At 46.8% G+C, this 9,976-nt stretch overlaps 1 pseudogene; it reads right to left on the reverse strand.

Moving 5' to 3' along the window:
* Positions 1–9,976, reverse strand: part of LOC115144875 (mitochondrial S-adenosylmethionine carrier protein-like) — a 68,522-nt pseudogene that overhangs the window by 25,903 nt on the left and 32,643 nt on the right.

A 9,976-nucleotide genomic window follows, 5' to 3' on the forward strand; every position in this document is an offset into this window, starting at 1 on the left:
GTAATCTGTAAGATGCTCTGACAGTTGGTGTTTAAAGCTAGTGAGGAGATAAGTGTTTCCAATTTAAGAGATTTTTGTAGTTCGCTCCAGTCATTGGCAGCAGAGAACTGGAAGGAGAGGCGGCCAAAGAAAGAATTGGTTTTGGGGGTGACTAGAGAGATATACCTGCTGGAGCGTGTGCTACAGGTGGGAGATGCTATGGTGACCAGCGAGCTGAGATAAGGGGGACTTTACCTAGCAGGGTCTTGTAGATGACATGGAGCCAGTGGGTTTGGCGACGAGTATGAAGCGAGGGCCAGCCAACGAGAGCGTACAGGTCGCAATGGTGGGTAGTATATGGGGCTTTGGTGACAAAACGGATAGCACTGTGATAGACTGCATCCAATTTGTTGAGTAGGGTATTGGAGGCTATTTTGTAAATGACATCGCCAAAGTCGAGGATTGGTAGGATGGTCAATTTTACAAGGGTATGTTTGGCAGCATGAGTGAAGGATGCTTTGTTGCGAAATAGGAAGCCAATTCTAGATTTAACTTTGGATTGAGATGTTTGATATGGGTCTGGAAGGAGAGTTTACAGTCTAACCAGACACCTAAGTATTTGTAGTTGTCCACGTATTCTAAGTCAGAGCCGTCCAGAGTAGTGATGTTGGACAGGCGGGTAGGTGCAGGTAGCGATCGGTTGAAGAGCATGCATTTAGTTTTACTTGTATTTAAGAGCAATTGAGGCCACGGAAGGAGAGTTGTATGGCATTGAAGCTTGCCTGGAGGGTTGTTAACACAGTGTCCAAAGAAGGGCCGGAAGTATACAGGATGGTGTCGTCTGCGTGAGAGGTGGATCAGAGACTCACCAGCAGCAAGAGCAACATCATTGATGTATACAGAGAAGAGAGTCGGTCCAAGAATTGAACCCTGTGGCACCCCCATAGAGACTGCCAGAGGTCCGGACAGCAGACCCTCCGATTTGACACACTGAACTCTATCAGAGAAGTAGTTGGTGAACCAGGCGAGGCAATCATTTGAGAAACCAAGGCTGTCGAGTCTGCCGATAAGGATGTGGTGGTTGACAGAGTCGAAAGCCTTGGCCAGATCAATGAATACGGCTGCACAGTAATGTTTCTTATCGATGGCGGTTAAGATATCGCTTAGACCTTGAGCGTGGCTGAGGTGCACCCATGACCAGCTCTGAAACCAGATTGCATAGCAGAGAAGGTATGGTGAGATTCGAAATGGTCGGTAATCTGTTTGTTGACTTGGCTTTCAAGACCTTAGAAAGGCATGGTAGGATAGATATAGGTCTGTAGCAGTTTGGGTCAAGAGTGTCCCCCTTTGAAGAGGGGGATGACCGCAGCTGCTTTCCAATCTTTGGGAATCTCAGATGACAAGAAAGAGAGGTTGAACAGGCTAGTAATAGGGTGGCAACAATTTCGGCAGATAATTTTAGAAAGAAAGGGTCCAGATTGTCTAGCCCGGCTGATTTGTAGGGGTCCAGATTTTTCAGCTCTTTCAGAACTTCAGCTGAATGGATTTGGGAGAAGGAGAAATGGGGAAGGCTTGGGCGAGTTGCTGTTGGGGGTGCAGTGCTGTTGACCGGGGTAGGAGTTGCCAGGTGGAAAGCATGGCCAGCCGTAGAAAAATGCTTATTGAAATTCTCAATTATGGTGGATTTATCAGTGGTGACAGTGTTTCCTATCTTCAGTGCAGTGGGCAGCTGGGAGGAGGTGTTCTTATTCTCCATGGACTTTACAGTGTCCCAGAACTTTTTAGAGTTAGTGTTGCAGGAAGCAAATTTCTGCTTGAAAAGCTAGCCTTGGCTTTTCTAACTGCCTGTGTATAACGGTTTCTAGCTTCCCTGAACAGCTGCATATCACGGGGCTGTTCGATGCTAATGCAGAACGCCATAGGATGTTTTTGTGTTGGTTAAGGGCAGTCAGGTCTGGGGAGAACCAAGGGCTATATCTGTTCCTGGTTCTAATTTTCTTGAATGGGGCATGTTTATTTAAGATTGTTAGGAAGGCATTTTTAAAAATATCCAGGCATCCTCTACTGACGGGATGAGATCAATATCCTTCCAGGACACCCCGGCCAGGTCGATTAGAAAGGCCTGCTCGCTGAAGTGTTTCAGGGAGCGTTTTACAGTGATGAGTGGAGGTCGTTTGACCGCTGACCCATTACGGATGCAGGCAATGAGGCAGTGATCGCTGAGATCTTGGTTGAAGACAGCAGAGGTGTATTTAGAGGGGAAGTTGGTTAGGATGATATCTATGAGGGTGCCCGTGTTTAAGTCTTTGGGGGGGTACCTGGTAGGTTCATTGATAATTTGTGTGAGATTGAGGGCATCAAGTTTAGATTGTAGGATGCCTGGGGTGTTAAGCATGTTCCAGTTTAGGTCGCCTAGCAGCACGAGCTCTGAAGATAGATGGGGGGCAATCAGTTCACATATGGTGTCCAGAGCACAGCTGGGAGCAGAGGGTGGTCTATAGCAGGCGGCAACGGTGAGAGACTTGTTTTTAGAGAGGTGGATTTTTAAAAGTAGAAGTTCAAATTGTTTGACATGACTTACAGATAGCCAGGGTCACACTCCCACACTCAGACATGACTTACAGATATCCAGGGTCACACTCCCACACTCAGACATGACTTACAGATAGCCAGGGTCACACTCCCACACTCAGACATGACTTACAGATAGCCAGGGTCACACTCCCACACTCAGACATGACTTACAGATAGCCAGGGTCACACTCCCACACTCAGACATGACTTACAGATAGCCGGGGTCACACTCCCACACTCAGACATGACTTACAGATAGCCAGGGTCACACTCCCACACTCAGACATGACTTACAGACAGCCTGGGTCACACTCCCACACTCAGACATGACTTACAGATAGCCAGGGTCACACTCCCACACTCAGACATGACTTACAGACAGCCTGGGTCACACTCCCACACTCAGACATGACTTACAGATAGCCAGGGTCACACTCCCACACTCAGACATGACTTACAGACAGCCAGGGTCACACTCCCACACTCAGACATGACTTACAGACAGCCTGGGTCACACTCCCACACTCAGACATGACTTACAGATAGCCAGGGTCACACTCCCACACTCAGACATGACTTACAGATAGCCTGGGTCACACTCCCACACTCAGACATGACTTACAGATAGCCAGGGTCACACTCCCACACTCAGACATGACTTACAGATAGCCAGGGTCACACTCCCACACTCAGACATGACTTACAGATAGCCGGGGTCATACTCCCACACTCAGACATGACTTACAGATAGCCTGGGTCACACTCCCACACTCAGACATGACTTACAGATAGCCTGGGTCACACTCCCACACTCAGACATGACTTACAGATAGCCAGGGTCACACTCCCACACTCAGACATGACTTACAGATAGCCTGGGTCACACTCCCACACTCAGACATGACTTACAGATAGCCAGGGTCACACTCCCACACTCAGACATGACTTACAGATAGCCTGGGTCACACTCCCACACTCAGACATGACTTACAGATAGCCGGGGTCACACTCCCACAGTCAGACATGACTTACAGATAGCCAGGGTCACACTCCCACACTCAGACATGACTTACAGACAGCCAGGGTCACACTCCCACACTCAGACATGACTTACAGATAGCCTGGGTCACACTCCCACACTCAGACATGACTTACAGATAGCCAGGGTCACACTCCCACACTCAGACATGACTTACAGATAGCCTGGGTCACACTCCCACACTCAGACATGACTTACAGATAGCCTGGGTCACACTCCCACACTCAGACATGACTTACAGATAGCCTGGGTCACACTCCCACACTCAGACATGACTTACAGATAGCCTGGGTCACACTCCCACACTCAGACATGACTTACAGATAGCCGGGGTCACACTCCCACAGTCAGACATGACTTACAGATAGCCAGGGTCACACTCCCACACTCAGACATGACTTACAGACAGCCAGGGTCACACTCCCACACTCAGACATGACTTACAGATAGCCTGGGTCACACTCCCACACTCAGACATGACTTACAGATAGCCAGGGTCACACTCCCACACTCAGACATGACTTACAGATAGCCTGGGTCACACTCCCACACTCAGACATGACTTACAGATAGCCTGGGTCACACTCCCACACTCAGACATGACTTACAGATAGCCTGGGTCACACTCCCACACTCAGACATGACTTACAGATAGCCAGGGTCACACTCCCACACTCAAGACACTATTTACAAAAGATGCATTTGTGTTTAGTGAGTGCACCAGGCCAGAGGCAGTAGGGATGACCACGTGTTATCTTAATATGTACTTGAATTGGATCATTTTCCTGTCCTGCTAAGAATTCAAAATGTAACTCGTACTTTTGGTTGTCAGGGAAAATCTATGTAAAAAGTACATTTTTTTTTTAGGAATGTAGTGAAGTTAAAGTAAAGGTTGTCAAAAATATAAATAGTAAAGTAAAGTACAGATACCCCCCCAAAAAAACTTAAGTAGTACTTAAAAGTATGTTTACTTAAGTACCTTACACTACTGCTCCTCTCTTATTCCCTCTTTACTTCTGGCTTGCTCCTCGCCTCTCCCTCTACCCCCCTTATCCCCAGTGTGTGTTAGCACCAGGTGGGGTGGCTTACGTCCATGTCTCTGGTCCTCAGGGTGCAGTGTCCTCAGCCCCAACCCAACCCACAGCTCCCATCAATCTGCTTTCTGTCTGGCCTGTCACACATACCGGTACTCAAGAGTTATGGCCCAACTCTCTCTGTCTTTCTCTCTTACTCTCTGTGTCTGTCTCCCTCTTTGTGTCTGTATCGGTCTCTCTCTCTGTTACTCATGCACTCTCTCACACTCTCCACCGCTCTCTCCCTCTCTTTCTCCCTCTTTCGTTCCACCTCCCTCTCTCTGCTACAGGCCTCACTGCTCAGGGGGTCAGACAGCTGCAAAGGCCCCAGTCCCAAGGGCAGGCCCTTCTCCCCCTCTCATGGTCTCTCCTCTCTTCTTCTCCTCCTCTCCTTCTGTCCTCTGGGCCCCTGATGCTCATCTGTTCTGAGACACAACACTGAAACCTAGCCCTGTAAGTGTGGAGCACTTACTGACGGTCTGAGTCAATCGACCAATAACTCTACCCCTATCTACAGCAAAAACAATCAATCAAACCAGTGCCTTATCTTTTTTCTACAGTTATTTTATTTTCAGACCTGTGCCACAAGTGAAAGACTGTGCCAACTGAGGCAACCTGTGTGGAATTCTTCAGGAATGTGGCTTCAGTAAACTTTCTATATTCCTGGCCTTCTACCATCCAACCTCCCCTCCATCCCTCTCGCTCTGCCTTTCCCAAAGCAGCATATAATCCTCTGCACCTGCAAAAGCTCCACACACTGCAGCCTGCCAAAAAAAAGGTGTGTGACCTTGCCTCCATGATCACTGAGGCTGAGAGAGAGAGAGAGAGAGAGAGAGAGAGAGAGAGAGAGAGAGAGAGAGAGAGAGAGAGAGAGAGAGAGAGAGAGCAAATGAAGGAGAAAGAGTTAAAGAGAGAGAGGGTTGGTTATAAGAGTTATCAGGCGTATTAAAAACATCTCAAACCTCATCAGAATCGGCCTGGGGCTGGGAACCAAACGGCGCAGCTATTTTTGTGTACTCTTCTCTGTCTTTGGAGTGATGTAATTCACTCTTTTCCCAAGCACATTACAGGACAAGAAAGAGAGGGGGAAGGAGAAAGGGGAAGACATGAAAAAAGTCCCATAGACGAGGACTGCAGTAAAGGTCCCCAGAATTCCTCAGCTCAGCAGAAAAGGCCTGGCTGATGAAGTTATACTGTTCTCATAATATGAGAACATAATCATTTATTTGGAGAAGAGAAGCTAAGCACTTATATTATCATGTTAATGGAGGTTAAGTCTCATCCAAGTCGAGAGGGAACAGAATGGAGCCAGCTGAAGAGAACTGTCTGGAGTCTATGCTATCTTGCCAGAGTTACGAAACAACATTTGTTCAATATTCACCATGGAGCTTATGGATTTGGATGAGCTCAGGCCTCTGTGTTCCATATTTCTGTGTTGATGCTCAAATAGTGTAACATGAGGCGCTAGCTGGGCCAACGGCCTATAAAACAGGTTGAACTGGAACCTAACTAATACCTCACCCCTAGCTAATTACACAATACCTCAACCCTAGCTAATTACACAATACCTCAACCCTAGCTAATTACACAATACCTCAACCCTAGCTAATTACACAATACCTCACCCCTAGCTAATTGCACAATACCTCAACCCTAGCTAATTACACAATACCTCACCCCTAGCTAATTACACAATACCGCACCCCTAGCTAATTACACAATACCTCACCCCTAGCTAATTACACAATACCTCACCCCTAGCTAATTATACAATACCTCACCTCTAGCTAATTACACAATACCTCACCCCTAGCTAATTACACAATACCGCACCCCTAGCTAATTACACAATACCTCACCCCTAGCTAATTACACAATACCTCACCCCTAGCTAATTACACAATACCTCACCCCTAGGTAATTACACAATACCTCACCCCTAGCTAATTACACAATACCTCACCCCTAGCTAATTACACAATACCGCACCCTAGCTAATTACACAATACCTCACCCTAGCTAATTACACAATACCTCACCCCTAGCTAATTACACAATACCGCACCCCTAGCTAATTACACAATACCTCAACCCTAGCTAATTACACAATACCTCAACCCTAGCTAATTACACAATACCTCACCCCTAGCTAATTACACAATAACGCACCCCTAGCTAATTACACAATACCTCACCCCTAGCTAATTACACAATACCGCACCACTAGCTAATTACACAATACCTCACCCCTAGCTAATTACACAATACCTCACCCCTAGCTAATTACACAATACCTCACCCCTAGCTAATTACACAATACCTCACCCCTAGCTAATTATACAATACCTCACCTCTAGCTAATTACACAATACCTCACCCCTAGCTAATTACACAATACCTCACCCCTAGCTAATTATACAATACCTCACCCCTAGCTAATTACACAATACCTCACCCCTAGCTAATTACACAATACCTCACCCCTAGCTAATTACACAATACCTCACCCCTAGCTAATTACACAATACCTCACCCCTAGCTAATTACACAATAACGCACCCCTAGCTAATTACACAATACCTCACCCCTAGCTAATTACACAATACCTCACCCCTAGCTAATTACACAATACCTCACCCCTAGCTAATTACACAACCTATACTTGTCTTCTTTGGGGTTGCTGTAAAACAACAATCATTCCCTCCTCAACGCTGGTGGGCTGAATGCTGTTGGATTGTGTTGGATTCTGGTGTAGAGTTCTGGTTGTCGTTGGGCTGCAGGTTCTGCCCGAGGACAACAGATAATTCCTGGTCCTTCTTGAAAACACATTGTGATAGTTTGGTTGCTCTAGAATAAAGAAGCAGGGATGATTGCTGCAATTGAGGAACAGCATGGAATAATTATAAATATGAATTCCCATGCAAACTTAATCTCTAGCATACATGTCCTCTTTATAACACATACACACACACACGCACACGCACACGCACGCACGCACGCACGCAAACACGCACGCACGCACGCACGCACGCACGCACGCACGCACGCACGCACGCACGCACGCACGCACACACACACACACACACACACACACACACACACACACACACACACACACACACACACACACCCTTTCACAGTGTGGAGAGCTGGGAGAGCTGTCAGGTACAGTATATGGTTGGGGTGCGTCATGTGTATTCCATTAGGTTGCAGATTAAAAGGGAGACTTTGTTTTTCACATCAAAGGCCTGTATGTGTGGTGGGAAGCCTCTCAACTCTCTCTCTTCTCCTTCATGAATAACGATTAGAGGTAAATCTGCCTGGTCATGGAGAAAATGGAGAATAGACCTACCTCATTCTCATTCTCCTCTATGTGTGTGTGTGAGTGTGCGCTCGTGTGCGTGTTAGACTTATGTGGTGTGTTTCAGTCTCATGGTTTTAGTAATGATTACATACTACGTCAGTGATAGTAAGCTGTGTTGGTTTGGTGGGCCATGGGAGGAAGACACGACGTGTGTGTTGGTTTGGTGGGCCATGGGAGGAAGACACGACGTGTGTGTTGGTGATTTTTTGGTGGTCAGAGGGCATGCCGTGTGGGTTTGGTGACTGCTCTGGTTAATTTGTTGAGTGAATTCGATTTGCAGGGGGCTAAATCCTAACTTGGGAAATGTGTGCAAGTTTGACCGAAAATCATGCAATGATGTCAGTGAGATATTAGCATGAAAGTTTGAGTTGTGTGTACATTTCTCAGTATAGATTGATCCCAAAGTGTGCAAGTGGAATGAATCCCGACTCTGCTGATCTGTACTGTGTGCTGGTTGGGTGATGTGTGAGGAGCTATTGGAGTCTTCTGACAGCTGTTCTGTGCTGGCTGTGCTGCTGGCTCCGTATGAAACAGAAATAAAAGGCTGTAACACAGCACATTTCTACCCCCGGAGCAGATGTGGAGCTCAGGGTGAGAATGCCACACACAGACACACACATAGAAACTCACATAGTCTCATGGCTCTCCCAACAGCCAAAAAATACCTATAAATGTTAGCTAGCTATTCATTTTATTTTTCTTGAGTTTCACTCTATTGTCCACTCTACGTTTTTGTGTTTTTTTTCTTCTTCAGGCCAGGGATCTCAAGGAGAGACTGCAATTTACCCAGGCTGTTAGGTGAGAGGAAAGGGGTGAGAGGCAAGAGGAGATAAGAGAGGATGGGAGAGGAGAGCGAAAAGGTGGAGAAGGGACAGATTCCAGAGCTGGCCTGTCTAGTAGAACTCTTCCCTGACGACTGTGTGCAGATGGCCTGGAGTGCAGGCCTTTGAGAGGGTGACAAAGAGGGACTTGTGATACGTCTTACTCTGGAGGACTTCCGTCCCCTGCTCCCCCCACAGCTGTGTGGCCCACTGTCCCCCCTCCCTCCCCTCCTGATCGTCCACGCTGTGCTGCCCGTTTGGGCCTAATGTTAATGGAATGTTCTGAAGCCCACACCCGGAGACATGATGTCACCCTCACTAATGCTGTCTTTTCAAAGAGAAATGGCTTTTGTGTGTCCAGGGCCAGACAATGGAGAGAAGGAGGAAGAGAGAGAGAGGGAGAGAGAGACGGTTGACCATGCTAGAAGTGGATGACTAATTGCAGCTCCATTTGATTGTAGCCGTGGTGAACCCATTAAACAAGGGTGTAATTTCCTATTTTGTATTGTCCAGGAGATATGGCCTAGTAGGGCCGACTCAGCTGTAAATGTGTCAGAACATAAGCAGCCTATTATGACTTTACTGCACCATCATTACAGGGACAAATTACAGCACAAAGAGAAAGAGAGGAGGATTACATACCTTTACATACTCCCAGTGGAACTGGACCAGAGAGAATGGGATCGGAAAATAAAGAACAACAGAAATGTGATAAATGCAGCCTGTCATTATCAATCAATATGTCATGTTTATAACAACTCTTTCAGGTAATCTGGAAGACAAGGAAATGTCAGACCAAAAGCCAATCAAACACCTTGGTAAGAATGACAAGACTATTCTTGTCAACTAAATGAACAATGTCCCTTCCTTTGGAGTTGTGACTTTTCCGTGGCTTTACAAGGTCAAAGGTCACAATGATTCTCATGGTGCAATCCATAACACAAGACATTGGAAAAATGAATGAGGAGCCATGCTAGTACTCCCGCTGTCCTGAGGTATGGTTGAGAGATTAAGAGATGGAGAGATGGAGGTAGGGTGGAGAGATGGAGGGGTAGATAGATGTAGGTAGAAAAAGTGTATAGCCAGTCCCTGGTTCCTGAGGATCCTCTACCATAATCCCTCTCTC

This window comes from Oncorhynchus nerka, linkage group LG2 (assembly GCF_034236695.1).
Source record: "Oncorhynchus nerka isolate Pitt River linkage group LG2, Oner_Uvic_2.0, whole genome shotgun sequence".
Lineage (NCBI taxonomy): Eukaryota > Metazoa > Chordata > Actinopteri > Salmoniformes > Salmonidae > Oncorhynchus > Oncorhynchus nerka.